This window comes from Manis javanica, chromosome 13 (assembly GCF_040802235.1).
Source record: "Manis javanica isolate MJ-LG chromosome 13, MJ_LKY, whole genome shotgun sequence".
NCBI lineage: Eukaryota > Metazoa > Chordata > Mammalia > Pholidota > Manidae > Manis > Manis javanica.
In genome coordinates, this window is record NC_133168.1 from 92,005,583 (window position 1) to 92,029,688 (window position 24,106).

A 24,106-nucleotide genomic window follows, 5' to 3' on the forward strand; every position below is an offset into this window, starting at 1 on the left:
CACCATTGCTAGGCCTCCTGGATCGCGTCCTTCCTAGATTCCCACGACCACTGCGGGCCACAGCACGACAGAGGCTGCCGCAGGGCAACCAGCGACCTTTAACGACAGGCGACATAAAGAAGCCCAGCGCGATCCGGGCAGAGAGAGGCTCTCGTCTCGGCGGCACGTCGCCCCGCCCACCTGCCCCAGCGCGCCCCTGATTGGAGAGATCGCAATGACAGACCCCCCCCACCCCACCCCGAGCTTGGGTGACAGAAGGGCAGAAGACTGGGATGACCGGTGGCGCCGAGCGGGTGATGGTCTAGCGTGGAGCGGGTCATCTGTCCCCGCCAGTTAAATAAACTTTTCCTGCGATGGGGTTGACTCCTCTGTCCGCAGCGTTTCGGGGAGTGTGGTTGTAGACATATACAGGGAATTCCTGATTCAGTTTTCAGTTGGAGCAAGTCCGGACTGGAGTGTGGCCCAGGCCAGGCCTGACTGAGCAAGAGGTTAGTTTGTCCTCTAGCGGTCAAGGGCTTGGCACAAGGCTGCGAGGCCGCTCATGGAAATGCACCACCCCCGACCCCCGACCCCGGCCCTTTAGAAACGCGGACACTTAAACATGACCTCACCATCTGCAATAAAGGGTCTGGTCGCATTTGGGTCTGTCGCCCTTGGAAGCATTATCTTCCCCTCTCCCTTACCCACCCCCACTGACAGATCCTTGTGAAAGAGAATGCCAGAGTTGCCAGTCTGAACCCCTCAGCAGAAGCTGGGCTCCGGGACTCTCAGTCAGACCACAAGCTGTGGGATGTGTCCATGAAATTCTCAGATGTACATTGTACATAAAAATAAATTTATTTTATATCAGTCTTGCCTGTGTCCCTAGAGAACTTTGAAATAAACCGCTGTAATATCTCAAAGGCAATTGAATTCCTATTTTCACTGATTAAAAAAAACAACAAAACATCATTAAGTAAATTTGGGACGCATCCAGAAATTCTTCCCATCCCCAGCTTTGAGGTTTAATTGACTAACACAATTATATTTAAAGACATAGCATCATGATTTAAGAGTATTTCACTGCATTGTATAATTGAAATTTGCTAAGAGTGGCACTTAAGTGTTTTCACCACACACACCCCAAAAGATAACTGTGAGGTGATATATGTGTTCACCAATCAGGAAAAATCTTGTATGCCTAGGAGAGTGGATTGGAAAATTCGATTGCATTGCATTATTTTATTGTATTGTACTGTACTTATTTATTTATTTGAAGAACTGTATTGAGATGTAATGCACCCAATAAAACATTTTAATAAATTTAGTATATTTGTACATATGTGCAATCATCACCACAGCTTTTGAATATCTTCATCATCTCAAAAGGAAACTCCTCTGCCCTTTAGCTGTCGCACCCATGCTTCCCAACTTCCTACTCTAATCCGCAGACCCAAACAACCACTAATATACTTTCTGTCTTTATAAATTTCCCTTTTTGGGTCTTCATATGAGTGGAATTGTATCATATCAGTTCTTGTGATTGATGATTGACTATAGTCACTTAGCATAATTTTTTCAAAGGATAAACATGTTGTAGCATGTATCGATAATTCATTCATTTTTATGTCTGTATAATATTCCATTGGTTGGATAAAACACACTGTGTTCATCTATTCATTCATTAATGGCCATTTGGGTAGTTTCCACCTTTTAGCTACTAGGAATACCATTGCTATAAAATTCTGTACATATTGTTATTCCAACATGTGCTTTCACTTTTCTTGGGCACATACCTAGGAGTGCAGCTGATGGGTTACATGGTGATTCTAGAGTTAATCTCTGAGAAAATCCCAGACCTTTTTCCAGAGTGGCTACGTCATTTTATATTTGTACCACCCATGTATGTGAGTTCAAATTTTCCATATATCCTCAACAAAACTCATTGTGAGTATCTCACATCCTCATTCTAGCCATCCTCAAGGTTGTGAAGTATTATCTTATTGGGACTTTGATTTGCATATTCCTGATGACTAGTGATATCCACCTTCCTGTCATGTGCTCTTGGTCACTTGCATATCTTCCTTGAAAAAATGTGTATCAAATGCTTAAATAAAATATTTAAATTGATTTGACTTTTTTATAATTAATCAGAAGTATTTGGGTGTTTTTGATAAAATTTCCTTATCAGATACATGATTGCAAATGTTTCCATGCTGAGGGCTGTGTTTTCATTCTCTTGCCTTACAGTGTTGACTTTTAATTGTGGTAATATGCACATATCATAAAATTTACATTTCTGCCATTTTTAAGTGGATAGTCCACTAGCGTGAAATACACTGACATCGTGAAACCAGTCTCCAGAACTGTTTTCATTTTCCAAAACTGAAACTATCCCATTAGAAAACAACTCCTCATTCTCCCCTTACCAGTCTCGGCAAAAACCATTCTACTGTTTGTCTCTATGAGTATGACTACTCTAGGGACCTTATAAGAGTGGAAACATACAGTGTTTGACCTTTTTTGACAAGCTGATTTCACTTAGATAATGACCTTAAGGTTCATTCATGCTGTAGCACATGTCAGATCAGCTTTCTTTTAAAAGGCTGAATACTTCTCTGGTGTACGTGTATATACCAACTTTTTATCCATTCAACTGCTGATGGACACTTGAGTTAATTCCACCTTTGGCTATGCTAATATGAACAGGAGTGAACAAATATCTATTTGAGTCCTTGCTTTTAATTCAACTTCAATCTCCAGAAGTAAAATTGCTAGATCAGAGGGTAACTCACTCTGTAATTTTTTGCAGAATTGCTTTGTTGTTTTTAATACCTGCAGTGTGATTTTATATTCCTAGCAATAGTGGGCAAAGGTTCAAAGATTGTTTTTACTTTGTTTTTTTTAATTGAAGTATCATTGAGATACAATCATATTGATTTCAAATACCCAACACAGTGGTTCAACAGTTACCCATATTATTAAATCACTGCAACTAGTGCAGTTACTATCTGTCAACATAGGAAGATGTTACGGAATCATTGGCTAAATTTTCCATGCTGTACTACTATCCCTGTGACCAACTTATAATTGAGAATTTTGTGCTCCTTTACCTCCCTCACCATCCCCAATCACCCACTCAAACCCTTCCCATATGGTAACCACCAGTCACTTTTCAGTGTCTCTGTCTATTGCTATTTTGTTCATTTTATTTTGCTTTGGTTTTATTTTCCACAAATAAGTGAAATCATATGGTATTTGTCTTTCTCCATCTGGCTTATTTCACTTAGCATAATACCCCCTAGGTCTATCCATGTTGTGGTAAATGGCAGATTTTTTTTATGGCTGAATAATATTCCATTTTGTATATACACCACTTCTTCTTTACCCATTCATCTATTGATGAACACTTAGGTTGCTTCCATATCTTGGCTATTGTATCTAATGTGGCACTAAACACAGGGGTGCCTATATCTTTTTGAATCAGAGATTTTGTTTTCTTCAGGTAAATTCCTAGAAGTGGAATTACTGGGTCAAACAGTATTTCCATTTTGAGTTTTCCGAGGAACCTCCATACTGCTTTCCACAGTGGTTGCACTAATTTACATTCTCACCAACAATGTAGGAGGGTTTCCATTTGTCCACATCCTCACCAACACTTGTTATTTCTTGTCTTTTGTATAGTGGCCATTCTAACTGGTGTGAGATCGTATCTCACTGTGGTTTTGATCTGCATTTCTCTGATGATTAGTGATGTGGATCATCTTTTCATGTGCCTGTTGGTCACCTGTATTTCATCTTTGAAGAAATGTCTGTTTGGATCCTCTGCCCATTTTTTAATTGGGTTATTATTATTAATTTTTTTGGTGTTGAGTTGTATGAGTTCTTTATATATTTTTATGTTAACCCTATATTGGATAAATTGTTTACAAATATATTCTCCCATACCGTAGGTTGCCTTTTTGTTCTGCTGATGGTGTCCTTTGCTGTACAGAGAAGCTCTTTAGTTTGATCTAGTCTCACCTGCTCATTTTTTATTTTGTTTCCCTTGCCTGAGCAGATGTGTCCAGGAAAAAATTGCTCGTGCTTATGTTCAAGAGATTTCTGCCTATGCTCTCTTCTAAGAGTTTTATGGTTACATGTCTTATACTCAGGTCTTTGATCCATTTCAAGTTTACTTTTCTGTATGGGGCTAGACAGTAATCCAGTTTCATTTTCTTGCACATAGCTGTCCAGTTTTCCAAATACCAGTTATTGAAGAGAATCTTTTCCCTGTTGTCTATTCATTGCTCCTCTATAATATATTAATGAACCATATGTACATGGGTTTATGTCTGGGTTCTCTGTTCTGTTCCACCAATCTATAGGTCTCTTCTTGCACCAGTACCATACCATTTTGATTAGTGTAGCTTTGTAGCATAGCTTTCAGTCAGGGAGTATAATCCCCCCACTTAGCTGCTTCTCGGTACTGCTTTAGCATGTTTTCCTTTCTTGATAGTGTCATTCAGAGCACAAAATTCATTGATTTGATGAAGTCTGAATTACCCATATTGCCCCTTCCGCCCATTTTTGCTCTTCGTGTCTTACCTGATAACTGCCAAATCTAAGGTCAGGAATTTTTTCCTATGTTTTGGCTAAGTGTGTTGTAGTTTATGCTTATGTTTAAGCTTATCCTTTCTGATAAATTATTGTATGTAGTGTCATGTTAGGACAAAACCTCTTACTTTTGCATATGGCTATCCAGTTGGCCCAGCACCAATTTATGAAACGAATATTCTTGCCCCATTTTTGGTACTTAAAAAAATCAGTTAACCATAGATATATGGGTCTACTTCTAAAATCTCAGTCTATTCCATTGATCTGTATATCTATTATTGTATCAATACCATAGTCTCTTGATTACTGTTCCAGATTAGAAAATTTCACATCAAGAAATATTAGTCATACCACTTTGTTTTTTTATTTTAAGATTACTTTGGCTATTCCGGTCCCTTTGCAATTCCATTTAATTTTATGAAACAGTTTGCTTATTTATATAAAGGAATAAACTGGGATCATGATAGATATTGTGTTAAAGGTCTAGATCTTTGGGGGAAGGACCATTTCAATAATGTTAAGCCTTCTGATCCATGAAATTGGGATGTTTTTCCATTTATTGATATTAATTTCTTTCATCCACATCTTGTAGTTTTCCAAGTATGCATTTCTACTTCTTTTGCTAAATTTATTCTTAAGTATTTTGTTGCTGTTATTTTATTATGAATGTATTTCTTAGTTTTGTTTCAGATTGTTCATTGCAAGTGTTTAGAAATACAATGAATTTTTGTATTTTGATGTATCCTACCACTTTGCTGAACTCAATTCTAAGTTTTTCTAAACACTGTTTTCTAAAAACAAGATATCTCATCAGGAATTAGAGATAGTTTTACATTCCTAACCAATGTTTATGCATTTTACTTCCTTTTCTTGCATAATGGTTTGGGCTAAAATCTCCAGGGTATTTTCAAATAGAAGTACCGAGTCAAGATATCCTTGTTTTGTCTCTTTTAAAATTAGGATGGAGACAGGATTTCACATGTATTCTGCGAGGGGAAAGCACCCAGTTTTACACCTTTAAAAAATAGTATTGGTTTTGGGTTTGCTATCGATGCTCTTTATGAGGTTAGGAAATTTCCTTCTACTGCAGGTAATCTGAGTGCTTTAATCATGAAAGGGTATTGGATTTTGTCAATTAGTTTCTCTGAGCCTACTCAGATGATCTTGCCATTCATGCTTTTTAATCTACTGATATCCTGTATTATGTTAATGTCTTTGACATAGTAATACAACCCTTCATCCATAGATAAATCTCAGTCGATCATGGTGCATAATTCTTTTATATATTGTTGGATGAGGTTTGCTAGTGTTACACTGGCCTCACAGAATACGTGTGAAGTGCTGTCTCCAACCTAATTTTTAAAAGAGTTTTTATAGAATCAGTATTAAATAATCTTTGAATGTTTTGGATAATTCTATGTTGAAGCCATCTGTGTTTTTAAGCTGACTTAGTGAGTAGTCCTTTGTAACTAATTTAACCCCTTCACTTGTTATAGGTCTATTCAGATTTTCCACTTATTTTTGATTTTGGTTTGTCTTTTGAGGAATTTGTCCATTTCATCTGAGCTATCTGATGTGTTGCCAAACAATTGCTCATGGAATCCTTTTATAATCCTTTTTATTTCTGTAATGTCAATAGAAATATCCCCGCATCCATTCTGAGTCTACGGATTTGAGTCTTCTCTCTTTTCCTCTAGGTCCATCCAACGAAATATTTGTCAATCTTGTTGATTTTTTCATAGAAGCCACATGTGGTTTCATTGGTTTTCTTTATGGGTCTCCTACCCTCTATTTTCTTAATTTCTTCTTTAGTTTTATTATTTCCTTTTCCCTTATTTTCAGTTTCCCTGTATTTTCATCCTCTCAAATGTGTTAAGATAGAAGGTTAGATCATAAATTCGTGATCTTTGTTCTTTGTTAGTTTAGGCATTTATGGGTATAATTTTTTTCTATGCAGTGTTTTAGATGTAGGCAATAAATTTTGTAACTGGGTCCCCATTTTCATTCATTAAAACACAATAAAGTATTAAAAAGGCATAAATGCAAAGATAACAACTAGAATAGAAATGCAAACCTTCTTAATTTGCAAAATAACAAGGCATGCAGGTCTCCTAAAGTAAGAAACAGCAAACAAGACAAACTTTACATGATTATAAACCTTATGAAGTCTAGGAGAAATGACACCTAGTAACGACAAACATATCTAGTGCTCACATCATGGTTTCTACTTTTATTACTTTAAAAAAAGGAACTAAAGCTTCTTGGAGAAGTGTGGTTGTAGGACTAGGAAGGAATAAAAGAGATGATCCCGGAGCGTCTTATAATACCAGAAAGTGCTTAAACAACTCACAATTAAGACTGCATGTCAAAGGGACAGAGGGAAAACTGATAGAGCTCCCAAAGGCCTGATTAAAAATTATATTTTTATTTGAGCAGAAAATTAAATGGTGTATTAGGTTTTAACCCAAAGTAGAAAATAAATATCTACATCCCTATCAATATCAGTAAATGAGTGGATAAATAAATAAATACAGGAGATAAGTAAATCTCCCACACAGAATTCTAATATATTGCATGGAGTTACTCTTCCCTCGAGGAGGGGAGGCATAACACCCTATTCCTTAAGTGTGGTTTCTGTATAATTAATACCTTGCAAAGAATACGGCATGCAATGGGAGAGAGAATAACACTAGCAAGGAGAATTCGAGAAACATGACCTCAGTCTTATGATCAAAGTCATGTTAAGAATACCGACTCTTGACAGGATGGGATGGAAATGATACTTTACCTTTGGAATCTTTCTCTCCAAACACATGATCCTAGTGTAGTGATGGGAAATGAACTCAAGCAAATCCCAGTGTGAAACCCTTTTAAAAATACCCAATCAGTACCCCTTCGAAACCTGTTACTGAGTCCAGGCTCATGCCACTTGTCTCACACAGGCCTATAAGTCAAGAAACAAGGCACTGGGGCAAGGAAAGTGGCTTTACAGGAAAACGAGCAGACCAAGAGGATGGTGGATTCATGTCCTAAAGCACCATCTCAACTCAGGGTTGATTGCAAGCTTAGTTTATGCTAAGGAAAGGGGGAGCGGGAGGGAGAGCAGGTTAGGAGTGACTGTAGGCTGCAGACATCTGGACACCAGTGAGGGTCTGAAGAGAGCTGAGGAACTCTGTGTCCTTTGTTAGGAACGATATTCTTAAAACTCCTTGACAAGGCAATCATTATTTTCATATATATTTCCCTACCTCCCGGAGGAGGCAAGCTTCAGGGAAAGAGCTATTCGCAGAAATCTCAAACTGTATACACACTTCCTTTCAATGCTTAAGAAGCCTGTGTGCAAAGGCTGCAGGGCTGAGCAGAAGCCCTTTTCCTTTTTTTTTTAATTTTTATTTTGGCTCAAAGGTTAAAGCCGCAAAAGAGATAAATGTGCCAAGCTTTTTCTATTGTTACAAACCCTCAAGTTAATCAATAACAAGGATACTCGGACAAACTCTCATGGACAAGAAGAGGCTAAGGACACTTGACGATAAGTGTAATGCGATAGCCTGAATGTTCTCCTAGAACATAAAAATGACACTAGGGAGAAATGAAGGACATTTGAATATGTATGGACGTCATTAATAATACTTTATCAATATTGGTCCTAAGAATACAAAATTTCTTGTACCATTGTAAGGTAATAGGGGACCTGGGTGCAGGTATATGGGAATGCTCTGTAGTATCTTCGAAATGTTTCTGTAAATCTTAAAATATCTTGTAAAATATCAAGTATTATAAAGAACATTATGACAAAGTTGGGGCCAACATACCATTCACATATGAATGGGTTTAAGAAACGTCTTAAAAGAGAAATATTTTTTCATTTGGTTCACAAAACAAGATGCAAGGGTATATAATATACAGAAGAAATGTATAAAAGAAAAACAACTACTAAGGTGAAAAATAAGATGGGCAGAGGTCTATCAGGCAAATGTAAATAAAAGGAGAGCAGAGAAAATGTTCCTGATATCCACTAGAGTAGAAATCCAGCCTCACCTATTAAACTGGGTAATAAAGGACATTTTGATACTAAAAGCCACAATTCACAGTGAAGATACAACATACGCATAGGATGTATCTCGGCTATCATTAACCTAAAAAAAGGAAACCACACCACAGCTATTTATTCTACCAGCAAAATGGATTTATTCAGAAATAGCTGGGAATTGCAATTCTGCACCTGCAAGCTACCGCAAATCCATAGGCAAGTCCCACAAACAAAGGGAGTAGTGTTATTTTTATTTTATGGGGAAGGAGAGAAAGTTGGGAGTTGTTTTGAATGTAAGTCCCTGGAGAAGAGGAAGAGCCCGGGTTGTTGGTGGTTTCCCATCAGTTGAGTTGCTGGAGTAGCTGATTTCTTCTAAGAGAAGCAGTGTAGGCCTTTTCCTACCAGGGCCTGTAACGGATGATTCTTCCTTTAATTGATGTCAAATGGTTCCACTCCCCCTTCTAGGGTGTCCTCCTCTAAGTATATTCTGGCCCTCATGTTTGCCATGATGGAGATAAACGAGCACCTGCTCCTACCAAACGGCCCGTAAGACATCATGTCTACTATGCCAGCCACTGTGAAAAGGGCCTTTGAGAGCACAGACTGTGACCTTGAAACAGGACCAGACTGTCTCTGCTGTTCTTTGAGAAGCAGAACAATTCTGCCTACCCGTGCAGAATGCACATCAACATTTTTGGCCCAGATGGGGCCTCTACTGGAACTTTCCACAGACGCAGATGAAAGCAGGTTGAGAAAGGACAGGCATGAGATGGAGTTTCCTCCACACCAGTGTCCATGAAGCTCAACTGTGTAAGAGAATGGAGCCAGACGTAGGCATCATCCTCAGTGAATGTACCCTCTTAGTACAGTGGGTCATTCACCTGAGGTGGAGATGAGTGTGAAAACGGATAAAGAGAAGCCCCACTGACATGGCATCAGAAGGCTGCAGGTGGAGCTCTCATGCCCAACACTCCTTATCAATTGCAGACTCCACTGGAAGGAAAAAAACAGACACAACTCAAACTATTCTGGCTACTTGGACCCCAGAAGGAGGAGGGAAGAGTTTCCTGCCTGACCTGGAAACAGCCCAGCCAATGAGAGACTGTTACAACTCAGCCAATGAGCAGACGTGACACATGGGACTCCCAGTTTCCTCCATGGACTTTCTGCTTAGAACAGTCCTCTCAACTCTCCACCCTTCTCTATAAAAGAGCATTCCTCTCCTTCCTTCTCCGTACTCGCCAGTGGTTTTGCCACAGATTGCTCGCTAGCGAGTCTCTGCTGTTGCTGAAAAAACCCATTTCGCTGGTAAAATAAGTGACAGTTTTATTTTTAAGGTTAACAGGAGTTAGGAAATTAAAAAACAAAACTACCTGACAAACAAAAAATAGGGGCATTCCTGATGTTAGGAAATTAGTGATTGCCAGGAAACCTGCTTCTAGACTATTGTTTTACATATAGTTCTTAAAGAGAAGATAAAAAACAGATAATGAAGTGGAAAGATCTTCTCCATCCCTCAGTTCTTCATGTGGAATATCCACAGAGCTTTTCTCCCTACATTGTATGAATGACTCATACTATGTTCTTCCTTGTGTGATGAGTACTGGTTGAAAACTGGACCCTCCTTTTCCCGGTACTTTGAGATCACGTTGGTTCTTTGGCTCTGCCCCTCAGTAGCCATCTGTCAGAAGACCTCCAGGGATGCTTGTGTCCCTGGGCGTGGGGTGGGAGGTTATTGCTGCAGTTGGGGTGGGGCTGTTTGTCTCAGATGCTGTTAAAGGTGAGCATTTCCTTAGGGAGTTGCGAGAGAAAATAGTGAGACCCGGTATCTATGCGTACTGAGTGGAGAGGATGCCTGTCACAGAGGAATTCCGTCATTGCCAGAATGAACATTACTCTGGAATATCACACTCACCAATCAGCGGATTATTCCCATGAAACTCAGTTTTCTGATAAGTCTCATTATAGACGGATTGAATAGTGTAACCGCGAGTGAGAACGGATCATGACCACAGAGAGTGATTTAACCGCCGTTGAGAATAAGTCCCCGCTTATTATCCGCGGGATATACATTTTCTCACGTTAGGAACATTTTCTAAAGCTAATAATTATCTAAAGTTAGCGATTCTTAATAGTCGGAAATCATTTTTCTTCCGAAACCATGTCTTGTTTTTGGTTCCAATGCTCTTTTTCTGAGTGGGACTGAAGTTCTGGAACAATGCCCGCTGAATGCATCCCTGGTCTTTGTGCCTGTGCACCGTTTTGGCAAAACCACGTCAGACTCCAGTTTTCAACAAAGATCAAAATGGGGGATCTTACAGAAGAATCCAGACCCACGCGTGTGTTCGCAGCCCTAGGTTTCAACAACATCCCAGGCGGAGAGATGTGGCCGGCGTTCTGTCCGGACAGCGGACGTCAGGCCGGCTGTCACTCAGGCACGAAAGGGCGAGGTCTCGTGAACTGTCTGATCAGAGGTGGCGAAGGGGGCGGGGCGACGGCAGCAGCTGTGGCCTCAGCAGCTGTGGCTGAAGGCTCCCTCTGCTTGCGATCTAGGGGTCGCTCGCCTTCATGGCTCCCTGGGCTCTGCAGCCGGTTCTGTCGCTGTGACTCGCCCTGGTTATGGGAGTCTAGGAAGGACGCCGGGGGACCCAGGAGGCCTAGCAATAGTGAGCGTGCAGGCCTGATCGTCCCAAGACCGAGTGGAACCAGCAGTGGCAGGACCCGGCCGCGCCGCGGACAGCTCCGGGGTCTGGACCCGAGTCCGCCGGGGGCGCCGCTCGGACCCCGGGCCCCTCCGGCCCGCGGCGTGGGGGCTGGGCCGGCAGCCGGGCTCGGCGTCCTGTCCTGTCCCTGCGCGCAGACCCGGAGCCTCCCTGGGCGGCTCTGCACCCACAGCCCCCCGCCTCTCCCCAGGTTGTGCGGTGACCACCTGGAGGGCCTCAGGGACGATCGTGCCTGGGCCTCGGGATTCCGCACGCGTGAGGAGCTGTGGTCTGTGCGGTCTCTAGGGGTCTCAAATCCACGACTCTGTCCCCCAGCCTAGCTCTTCCTAGAACCGGCAGTAAAATCCTAAATTTCCAGTTCTCTCCCGCCTTCCCAAACGCCCACTTACCGTCTCCAATTGATAGCCGTTTCCAGCTAATACTCGTATGAGTGCATTTCCAACAGATTTTAAGTGTTGTATTTCCACAGTGAGTGAATGGTTGTTTCAACAAGGTTTATTTTTTGTCTGTGGATATTTTAGGAGAGACGGAAGCAGAGAAAAAACACTTCAAACTCTCCCGCGTGAAATCCACATGCCTCCCCCCAGCCCCCAGGATCTGGCCTGGGAATAGCCGTCCTGTGAGAAGTGCTGCGAGTGGAGGTTCCTCTTGGGAAACTGTCCCGGGTGATGGGTCCTGTTAGCACAGTCTCACATCAGCACACCCCCTCCCTGAGCCTGTCACCTTTAAAAGACATTCACTTTATTTTTCGCTCCGTTTTTCAATGAATAAGAACTTATTTATGCAGTAGAGGTTATACCATGGCATCAACTATTTACTAAGAAGAAGAAGAGGTGAATTTCAGGAAAAATATTCCAGTACGACATTGCAAGAATCAAAATTTTCCATTTCCTTTTTTCCTCCCTTCAGTGTGTTTAGTGATATTCTGAGGTCTGTTATTTTGAGTGAGTTCAAAAGGATTCCCAGGGCTTAGACTTGCATCAAGTATTAATAGCTTATAAAAAAGTCTTACCATGGAAGCAATAATTAACATACTTTTTTTTTTAGAATAAGATAGACACTTGTGGGTTTTCCTGTTGAGGTAGTAAAATACCTTAGATTTTCTTTCTTCCTTTCCACATGAAACACTGAGTTTGATTTACTCTTGATTGTTCAAACAATGGCCTTGTGTAAAATGTCAGTGGTGGTTCAGAGCACCTCCAGGGGGAAGCAGAGGCCTGAGGGCAGTGTCCCTAAGCTAAGGCCCTCTTTAAGAAGCCTTCAAATAGAAGTAGCCCTTAGCTGAGGGCCCGTAGTTCTTCCGGGAGTGCGTCCCCGCTGCAGGTGTCCTGCCTACTCACACCCACCAAGGAGACAGCCCTTTAGGCTCAGAGAACGAAGCCATGGAAATCTGGGGAAGCACGTGGGATGGCGGTTGGGTAGGAGACAAGACTGTGACACACCCTCTCTGAGGTTGTAACTGTGGTTCCCTTGGGCCTGTTTCAAGATATAAGGTTGGAGTTTTGCAACCAGCACTCAGTGTTACTTGTTTATATTGAGAAAGTCTCAGGTGGTTTGTATCCTGGATCAAGGGTCATGAGTTTGGGGGTTCATTTGGGTCAGAACTTTACACTGAATCCTGCTGAGAGGTTCCTCCCTGGTGAGAATAGAAGCCTGAGAGGTTTCCATAATATTTCCATGAGGCCTGGGGGAGAGGAGGGTATGTACAGGTCCCAGTGTGGATTCCTGTGGCTCAGGTGTCACCATCTCCTTCCTCAAAGTCGGGCCCATTCCAGAGCTTCTGTCTCAACCGGGAGACTCTAGAATGTGGAACCTTGTGAATGTGGTTTTCCCTCTGCCCTCTGGGAAGTAGGCTGCTGATCTGTGCTCATTTCAATCTTTCCTTTCTTTGGGCTCCTGTGCCTACTGAATAAAGCAGCCTTTTGGCTGTAAGTTTCCCTTAGCATTTGAGCTCAGAAACTGTATGTCAATTGAGAGATGCATGTATGGAAAGCTGTGGAATCAAATAGAGGTTTTGTTCCTTTAAGGCAAGAGAACCTCAAGATGGGAGCTGAATGTATTTAAGTTTGCAGGTACATTGTTCATTTTTAGGTCAGGTTTTGTATGTGCATGTTTCTAGAGAACATGGATTTTTTTTTTAAAGCCTAAAGCAGTTGAATTGCTATTTTATTTATGGAGGAAAAGTACTTGAAGCTTATGTAAATGTTTGAAATTCCTACTTGAAGGGGCTCAACTGAAATTCCTAATGCATTATAATATGCTACTTGTTCCTAAAAGCACCCCCAGTGTGAGATACGGGGAGGACAAATTATGATATCCCATGTCCTTTTAGTTAGAAAGAGATTTCAAATTCTTCATTTTGTATGGTTTGCACTTTTGTAACTATTCGTGGTTAAGGAATTGCATCTTAGAATGGTTTCGTGTGTACAAAAGTTAAAATTAAAGACTACTAAATAATAGTAAAATATAGCATACATAAATTTGTTTACTTTAAATAAATTCATATGCTAGGAAAGTCTAATTTCAGAAAACACACCACAAACTTATCTTTGTTCCCTCCAGTGCTATTACTCTAGCCACCCGCAAATGCAGTTTTGGTTATTTGTTGATAGTTGATACTCTCATTAGTATTTCTTGCATGTCATTCAGTCTGCTCTTAAGTCCTTCCAGAGATTGTTTTATTTCTGCTTCGTAGTGACCTATGATTCTATTTAGCAAGTGCCTTTTAAAAACTTTCTTCTGACAGCTTCCTAAAGTCAAGTTCAAAAAGGAACTTTTTACCTCTAGTTCACTCTGATATTTTCCAGAGGGCCCCTTTCCCGACCCCTCCCCTCATAAAGAGCCCGCCAAAAACCCTGGCAATAAAAAGCCTCTTGACCTGTTAAGAGGCTCTTTCCTTTGCTCTGCTGGCCAGGACACTGGGGGCCGTCTCAGGTTCAGCAAGAAACCTGCTGGGACTGTTGAGTTCGCATATCCGCTCTTTTCCTTCATCTATCCCCTCTCATCTTTCAGTATAAGTATCTCAAATAATGATGTTGTAATCTTTAAAAATACACAATTTTATTAGTCAGCAATACATAGGTATAGGTATAGTTGGAAAGGGTGGGGCGGGGGAAAGACTTTACAGTTGCTCCACACATTTACATAATGGTAGACTAGTTTTCTTCTATTAGTGAAAATAAGAACTCACTTGTTTTAGGGATATTATAGTCATTTACATTTAAAAGTTCTCTAGGAACATAAGTAAAACTGACCTAACTCTCCGTCCAGTGTAAGATGTGAATTAATGAAACCTGGTATTTTAATGGACTGACCTCACAGAATGTGATTAGACCGAGAGGAGCACCTGAGCCCAGCGGGGTTCTAGATTCCCACGAGCCTAGTACTCTGGGATTCTCTAAAGGATCCTGCGCGTGGAAGGTAGAGACGGGATGGGTGAAAGGCCCGATTCCGGCAAGGAAACATCAAAATGGCGCCAGACTCTTTATTACAGATGGTGACGTCTGCGTTTCTAAACAGGAGTCAGAGATCCACGAGGGGCCTCGAACTTAACGCCAAGCTCTTGACCCGCAGAGCTTGACCCGCAGAGGACAGATGTTCAACCCAGTTGTTCAATCGGGACTGGCCTGTCTGGACTCGCTCCAATTGTTAACGGAATCAGGAACTCCCACTACAAGCCTGTGACCACGCGTCCCGAAAGGTCTGCGGGAACCCACGCGCCAGCGGCAACCCACAAAGGTCCTGTTGAAATGCTAATGCAGCAGGCGAGCACCTGCTCCGGGGCGGGGCCGGAAGCTGCTGGGGCGGAGCCACGCGGCCGGCCGCTCTGCTGTCACTCAGGCGCAGCCTCGGAAAATGTCCAGTCAGGAGCGCCGCTGGTCAGGTAGGTGGGGCGCCGCCACCCATGTGGACGGCCTGACTTGCTCCGGCGGACAAAGGGGTCAGTGGTCCTAGCGCCTGACGCTCCCAGCTTCCTCACCTCAGTCCGTGTTCCGCTGTGACCCGCCCTGGTCGTGGGAGTCAAGGAAGGACGCCGGGAGACCGAGGAGGCCTAGCAATGGTGAGCGAGCTGCCCCGCGGGGCGGGGACCGGGCGGAGGGGCCGGTGGGACCCGGCCGTGGCGGGAACCGGGCAGCCCCGCGGGCAGTTCTGGGGACCGGGTCTGAGTCGCCGGGGGCGCTGCTGGGACCTCGGCAGCGTGGACCACAGGCGTCCTGCCCCGTCGCTGCGCGCTGCCCCGGAGCCTCCCTGGGTTGCTCTGCGCGCCCAGCCCCGCGTCTCCCGGGTTGTGCCGTGACCACGGAGAGGAGAGTGGCTCAGGGACTCTGCCTCCTGGGCTTGTGCGTGGGGAGGAGCTGTGCTCATCTCCCCGCCGGGTGTGGTGGTGGTGGCGGCGTTTTCTCCTGGGTTTTCCAAACGCCTGGGTAGCCGTCTCGGATCCATGACCCTGTCCCCCCAGCGTAAGCTCTTGTTACGGCTGGCAATAAATATCTCAATTTTCAGTTCCCTCCCGCCTTCCCAAGACAACCTCCCCTTACTGATACACAGCAGCATCATTTGTACTTCGGGGTGCATTTCAAACAATCCTTTTTCCTATGAAGCCATGGATGGCTACTTTTTTTTTTTTTAGATGGTTGCTTTTTAAAGGTTTACTTTTTGTTTCTGGGTATTTTACAGGAGGAAAGCAGAGAATAAATACCTGGATTTATTTTGCCTGAAATCCTTGTTCCTCTCCCCCAAGATCTAGCCTGGACCGAGGCATCCTATGGGAAGTCCCGTGGATGGAGGTGTCTGTGTGGAGACTTTTCCTGGGTGATTTTTTTCACCACGTGGCCCTTTGTTAGTACATTACTGTTCAACTGTTTAAACATCCTGGTGGGAATAAATCACATTTAGCTTTGATGCTTTTTCTAATAAAAGGAATAGATAACGGAATTTTCTGGTGAAAACTGACTGTAAAAGTGTGTGGGTAACGTAACATTTCTCGAATATCTCTCCTGGCTTTAGTACATCAGCATATCAGGCGTTCAGAGGTGGAAAGAAGTATGGCTTCAGGGCATTTGCATCATTCCTCGGGGGTGGGGAGAAGTTCGTCTCAAGTGCTTTAGAGTTTTCTAGCCTCCAATCCATATTGTGGGTAAAACTGCAATATTTCCAGAGTCTGTCTCTGGCCTTAACCATCTCCTTATCAGTAGGTGTTTACAAGGAGTGGAGAGAAGCTGTACTCAGTCATTTCCATATCAATGGGTGGTCCCTTGGGGAGAGGTGAGCATGCGCAGTGAGGGGCAGTAGCTGCTAGAGAGGGACGGACAGAGCCACGCTTCCTGTAAGCAATAAACGGGTTTCTCCCACATCATTTTTTCCCGTTGACTGGTTTGGGTTTAAACGGTTTATTCTCCCCGGACTGGAAACACGCGTCCCCTCGGAGCTACACCCGTAAACTCTGGGTTTGCATGATTTTGCTGCATTGTTCAAATGCTAGGCTTGTGTCCCAAATAATCAGTGGTGGCCCGAAGTCCCTCCAGTATGGAGCAGAGAAGCCCGTGGTCTGTGACTCTGTGGTAAGGCTCCCTAGAGCCTGCGAAGGGAAGTACTTGGCGGGCGCAGTTGGTTCTTCCTGGAGATCCTCCCCCTGCCGGAGTCCTGCCTGTTCACCCCCAACTGTGGAGGAGCTTTTATATGAGAAGGTGCAGCGCCCTGGCACGCTGGGGATGCACTTTTTGAGTTTCTAGTCGTGGTTTCCTGGGCTTAGAAATTTTAAGACATTATTTATGCTTGAGTTTTTCACCCACAGTGGAGGTGCGCACCGAGCATGAGAAGTCTGAAAATCGGTTGTTTTTGTCTCCTGGACGAGGCGTTGATGAATTTGGAAGTTGATGCGGATCAGAACCTCAAGCTGTCAGCCTGAGAGTTGCGTCACTGCTGAGTGGAAGCCTGGGGGAGGGAGCACGTCCAGGCTTGCTGGAGAGGAGGGTGTGTGCAGCTCCCAGAGTTCATTCCTGCGGCTGCTCTGTTGTCCCCTTCCCCCACCCGCCCCTGGGAATGGCCCACTCCAGGGCTTCTGTCTCAGCTGGGAGAGCCTATTGACTCCCAGTTTGCGAGTAAATTCAACTGTATGAATGTGGTTTTGCCTTTGCGATGCTGGGAAGCAGGCTGTTACCTGTTTTGATTCTCATTTGAATTTCTTTCCTTGGAGTCCTTTCTCCACTGAATATTGCAGCTTTTTGATTTTAGTTTCTGTTAGGTCTTGGCCTCTTAGTATGTTAGACGACTGACTTACACAGTGTGCATAAAGCAAGAAAATTACGGAATGAAAAAGGAAAAAAATTTTTTCATTTAAGCAAGAGAACTTAAGATGTGAGATGGTTTTAAATTGTCAGGTGCATTTTCCGTGTTTAGATCAGTGTTAGTATGTGTAGAGAACTTTGATATTTAAAAGGCTATGCTATTCCTAAGGCAAATGAATACTTTAATGGATGTGAGAAACAATTGACTTTCTACTTTAACTGATATGAGGAAAACACTTCAAATCTTAAATATATCTCTCGAAATTCCTAGTACATTTAGATGCTTAATTACAAAGTTCTTATGTTTAGTAATATGCTACTTGTTCCTGAAAATGTCCCAGTGTGAAATAAAGATGAAGGACAAAACAATATAATGCCTCTTGCCCTTTTAGTTAGAAAGGGATTTTTAAATATTGCATGGTTTCCAGTTTCTTATCTGTTAGCGTTTAAAGGATTAAATCTTGGAGTTGTTTCCTGTGTAGAAAAGTTGATGAATCAAAATGATAATGATTAAGCATATGAAAATCTAGTGTATGTAAATTTTTCTTATTTTAAATAAATAATGTGCGGGAAGGTTAAAAAAATTGTAAGATAGGATATTAACTTCAGAGGACCCCGTGCCTGCATCTCCTGTTCCACTCTTGCGTTCTTATGCTGCTACCCCCAGATAACCAGTTTTGATCACTACTTCATCATCCTGTTAAGTGTTTCCTTGGGTACAAACAAGCCATGGCTAATACACATTTTTCTTAACCGTGTTTGTTCTTGTAATGAGTGGTCAGGGGCCGCATATTTAATGTTTGCCATCTGAAAACATAAGGCTCATGCCTCCCTTTTGTCTGAATGCTTCTGATCCGGACGGGCTGTTAGAAAGCCTGGAGGCTCCTGCACTGTGAGCCACTGGGGACTGAGGACGCCTCCTCCTCTGGGCTCTGCTGCCCTGTGACCCCACCCAGCCAGGTTCTTTATCCAGGGGACTGAGTTGGCAGTTGTAATCCCTCGTCCTTTGGGAGGAGTATGGAAATGCGGTCCACCTTGCAGTGTCCAGTGTCTGTATATTGGCCAGAACATACCTGTGTTTAGAGTGAACATGTGACTGAGGCTGGGGTCACCCTGACATTGTGGGGAGAGTTCTTAGTGATGTGATGTACAAAGATGCTTATACCCTTGAAAGTGGTGAGCCCAAAAGATCACTTCTTAAAGAGCATTAAGTTCAAAGAGAGAAAAAAGAACAGAGACAGGGACAAGTGGCCAGTTCTTGGGAGGCTGAAGCCACTCTCCTGATACCAGAGGGCTCCCAGGCCCTTAAGCACCTCTGCTGCTGGCCCTGCTCTGCTGCCACAGGGTCCTGACCCTCTGGCCTGTTGCAGACACACCCATAGCCTCACTGTGGCACCGCAAAGGGGACAGTTCCTAGCAGTTTAAGCTCAGAGTACTTAAATGATACAAAGCAGTAGTTGTCATGGAGGCCTCTCCCTGGTGACACTGATTTGAGGCCCTCAGGAGAAAAAAATATATATATATATGAACAGGGTAGAAAGGACACCTCCCCCCCAAGTATATCCAATGATCTGTCATGCAAAATGGGGAAGGGACAATAGGGAAGGAGAAAAGTGGCACTGAAACCAAAGATCCTCATCTGACCCGGCTGGAAATCCAAAATACACTGGAAGAATTTACTGACAACAAAATAAGTAAAAGGTCTTTCTTGGCTTTACTTTCTTGGCGCTCTACTGTATAGCTTTTGAATTAATGTTAATGTCTCTTGTAATGCACTAGTTCACAAAACTTCCTGTAATTTATCAAACTGGCTTTCAAATTAAAAGTTTACCAGGGGATTTCACTAAATGTAACAGAGGCCAAATAGGTATGCCTCATTTTAACTGCCAGAGCTCCCACCTTGCCTAAACCCCTCATAGTCATATCACACATTGTCCTAATACCCCACAGCGAGCACAGAAGCTCTGACCACGTGATTCATAAAGTAAACCTAAGTACTTCCAAATTGGCTTGACAAAATGGGGCCCACTGAAATTATCTCCCCAATTAAGTTAGGTTATAGAATCTGTGTGTATTAAACAGTGCTTTAAAATAATGAAAACCATTATAAGGAACCTCCATAGGAAGATTAATCAAGTGCTTTTCCTTTCAATAGCCTTATTTGGTGTGTTCTTAAACATGGAAAGAATGAATGGTACCTCACTTTGATTTTCCACAAGCTGATTATCCCCAGACCCCAAATTACAGAAATTCCTGACTCCATCCAATCAGCAACTGGTAAATATTGTGCTGCCTCACATTTAGCCAAGTCTGTTTGGTTCAGCGCCTGCTCTACCATGTATTCGGGTGTATTTGGCCTCCACCTCCAGGGTGTGTTCACCTCCAGGGGTACCTCATCAGCCTTGCCATCCCACAGGCTACGCAGGCAGGGTCTGAACCGAACCTGCCTTGCTCCAGGTATGACATGACATGACAATGGTACCTTCCTCTGAGGATATCAAGGATCTCATACTAAGTAGATGGGTCATTGACCCACACAGAATATGAGGCCCTAACACCTTGGTTAAGTTCCTGAAAATTCTTTAATGATCAGACGGCTGCCCCCTGCCTGACACTGAAGAAATACCTGTAGTCCCTTTTGGCAACCAAGGCACCTACTTGGTTCTTTTGGTGTTCAGGAGCTAACTAACGGACTCCTTGTTTACAAATTTTACCTGAGCCCACTTAATGCTTCTGCCACCTGCAGGAGGTTGCCCTGTTCTGTTTAGTCCATTTAATGATGCCATGGTGTTGGCAGAGGTCACCACTGCCCCAGACAGGGAGATCCCTCAGGTTCCTTGAAATTAACTGGATGCACAGCACTGGGGGAGCTCACAGACTTTGAGGACATCCCAGGATTCCTACATGATGCTCAGTGGAGAGTCGGGGCTCTTCATCCGGATACATCCCTGGTAAAGGACCAAACCCAAGGGGCCCACAGCTGACCAGACATCAGTCAGTTATCTTACTGTGTCCAAAATTCAGCCCCATCCTTTCATGAAGGGAAAAAACCATGACATTTATTTCATTAAAACAGAACTGTTTCAGGAAAATATTGTGAGAATTGGAAGACAAGTCAGACTTTGGGACGATTGTCAAAAGAACTGGGCTTGTGGTAGAAGAACTGTAGGAATCTCTTGACTTGGAGATAACCCTAAACATACATCTAGGCGACTGTCTCGTCTGCATGTATGGGCATGCCGGAGTTCCGGGCACTACTGCTGCCCACCACGACCCGTCACAGAATAAGCAGTGCAGCTGTCCAACCAGGCATCCAGTGGAAGTTTCACCTCATTGGTCTCATGCATTGGGCATCATACTGGCTTATTCTAATTGGTAGAATGAAAGATGTTGGGTTTGAATCATCAGAGGTGATCGTAATGAGTCAGTCTTAGTTGTTTTTCATTAAATACAAGTCGGGGGTTTTTTAGAGCAGTTTTAGGTTTACAGAAAAATTGATCAGGGGGTTCCCACATAACCTGTATGCATCCACACAGTTCATTACTTTTTACCACTTCTGTGAGTGTGGCACATTTGTTAAAATGGCTGGTGTTACAGGACCTATGGGTTTTGGCAAACATTTAATGACTTCTATCTGTTATTTCTGTGTCATGTAAGTTAGTTTCATTTCCCTAAAATTCCCTTTGGCTCTATTCATCCTTCCCTCCAGCCCCCAAATCCTTCACAACCAGAGAACTTTTTCCTGGCTGATAGTTTTATCTTTCCCAGAATGCCATACATTTGGGATCATATGGTATGTAGCCCTGGGAGACTGGCTACTTTCACTTAGGGACATACTTGAAGTTTCCTCCATGTGTTTTAAAATCTCATTTCTTTTTATCACTGAACAGGATTTCATCCTAGTAGTATATAGACTACGAAGTGTTTACCCATCCAACCCTTGCAAACTATTTTGCTTAACTCTAACTCTTGCCGTTTATGATTAAAGTACTGACAAAAATTCATGTGTAAGTTTTTTCATAATCATAAGGTATCAACTCAGGTCAATGTCAAAGAGTGTGATTGCTGGATCTATGTACCAAGAGTATATTTAGTTTCGACAGGAAGTTCCTGTCTTCCAGTGTAGGCATGCCAAAGTTCGTTCCTACCAGCAAGGACTAAAGATTGCCTGTAGCTTCGCATCCTCACCAATATCTGGTGTTCTGGGTGTTTTGAATTTTTGGCATTTAATAGTTGTTACACCTGATTGTTTGCTTTGTAATTCCCCATTGACATGTATTGGGCACGTTTTTGTGTACTTATTTCCCTTGTGTATTTTTCTAAAGTGACTTGTCTATTTGAATTTTTTTGCCCATTTTGAATTGTTTTGTTGTCTTACTGAGTTTAAGGGTTCTTTGTATATCTTGGATGCCATTTATCAGATAAATGTTCTATAGATCTTTTCCCCTAGTTTGTGGCTTGTCTTCATTTTCTTAACACTTTCCCAGAGCAGGAGTTTTTGATTTTAATGAAGTGAAGCTTACCTTTTCTTTTTTTTACTTAATGGATTTTTTTTTGGTGCTGTGTTTGAAACTTCATCACTAAGGACGAAGTCGTGTAGATTTTCTCCTCTATTTTATCTTCTAGGAGTGTTTTAGTTTTGTATTTTGTATTAGTCTATGATCTATTTTGAGTTAGTGTTTGAAAAATTTAATGCTGGCATCTATGTTCCTTTTGTGTGTGTGCGTGTGTTTTGCTTAAGTATATCCATTATTTCCAGCAGTATTTATTTAAAATTTCCCTTTTTGATTGAGTTACTTTTATTCCTTTGTCAAAGATAAGTTCCCTGTGTGGGTAAATGAACTGATTTATATGTCGTTAAACCTCACTGTTACCTCTTAGTAATTCCTGGAGTGATCTCTCTTGTGAATTCTCTCAAACTTTTTATATAGGCAGTCATGTCCTACAGAACAGTTATATTTCTTGCTTCACAATCTGTACCTTTCACTTGCTTTTGAGATAATAGTGAGTCATAAGAAATACATATTTGGTCATTCATATGACCAAATATATTTCCCGTATATGTGGTCTTCATCCACAGTTCCTGAAAACACTGTACAGAGTCCTAAAGGTGAAATGGGTGTTTTGTTATGTTAATGAGACTTGCCCCCCAGCGCGTGCACACACAGGGCAGGGGCTACAGGCAGAGTCAGCCAGTGGCCAATGTAGTCAATTATGAGCATGCAGTGAAGCCCCTGCGAAGGCGTAAGGCTCTCTGCTCTGCCCTTGCTGTGCTGTCTGCGGCGCTGTTTGATCCTGCTTCTCATCTGGGGAGAGCTGCGAGGCCTGGGGAGCCAGGACTCCTCCACGTGCCACCGGGCCAGGCCCCAAGCTCCGTGAGGATGGAAGCTCCTTTATTTGGGACCTTGCCCTATGTGTCTCTTCTTCTGTTAACTTGTTCCCTTATGGTATCCTTTATTAAACTGCTAACCATGTTTTCCTGAATTCTGTGAGATGCTCTAGCAAATTAATCGAACCTAGGGGAGAGGTCATTGGAACCTCGAATCTGTAGCCTGCAGGTCAGAAGCACAGGGATCTAACTGGCTGGGCCCTGTGATGGCGCCTGGAGTGGGGGTGGGGGACAGTCTTGTTAAGGACGGAGCCCTTAACCTGGGGAATCTGGTGCCTCTCCAGGAGGTAGCATCAGAATTGAGGTGAGTTCTTGGACACCTGGCTGGTGTTGGAGAACTGCTTGGTGCTAGTATGTGTGGGAAGACCCCCTCTCACATACTGAGACACACTGGAATTAGGTCCAGGAACCTGAACAGGGTTTTATAGTAGTATTACTGCTGTGTATAATATTGTTGTTACATATATATATGTAGGAGGAAAACCTACACCATTACATTTGGTGTCAGACAAGCGGGATTTACACCTTTTCTTATTTCATGCCTAGGCCTTCCAATATGATGTTGAGTGAGAGCAGTGAGAGAAAGCTTCTACCCTGTTCGTATTATCAGTAGCCCGTCTAGTTTCTCATCATTTAGTGTGACTTTAGTCACAGGTGTCCTATAGATGTTCTTTCTCCAGCGGGGAGAGTGCCTCTCTCTTACTGTAGTGTCTTATCATAAATGGATGTTGAATTGTACCAAATTCTTGTTCACTTCTGATATTAGTAATTTCTGTGTTTACTCTTTTCTCAGTTATCTTGACTAGATACATACAAATTTTATTTAATCTTCTCAGTGGACCAACTTTGGTTTTGAAAACTAAGAGAACATTATGTTTTGGTTTTTTTCAAAACTTGAAATATTTCAATCTACTCTCTTTTTGCTACATGATTCTTGAAAAGAAGCCAGTTTAATTCTCTTTTCTCTATAACAAAGATGTGTTTTCCCTTAGGCTGTTTTCCAGTATATTCACTTTGCTTTTTTTCTTTTCTCTGGCTTCAGTACGATGCACATGGTGTGTGGTTTTGGTCTCTTTCATGTTTACTGTTCTCTGAGCTTCCT

At 42.7% G+C, this 24,106-nt stretch overlaps 1 protein-coding gene across 5 annotated transcripts in view; it reads left to right on the top strand.

Annotated features, from left to right (window-relative positions):
* The first annotated feature begins 8,049 nt into the window (after nt 1-8,049).
* The window catches only part of LOC108384620 (ral-GDS-related protein-like), a 41,992-nt gene continuing 25,935 nt past the window's right edge, over nt 8,050-24,106 (top strand). For 4 of the 5 annotated variants that reach the window (XR_012124709.1, XM_073220877.1, XM_073220880.1 and 1 more), the window contains exon 1: nt 8,053-15,388. The gene's annotated coding sequence lies outside the window, so the exon portion shown is untranslated. Of the gene's footprint in view, nt 15,389-24,106 lie in introns of all 5 variants that reach the window. The other variant, XM_073220881.1, reaches the window with a different exon arrangement.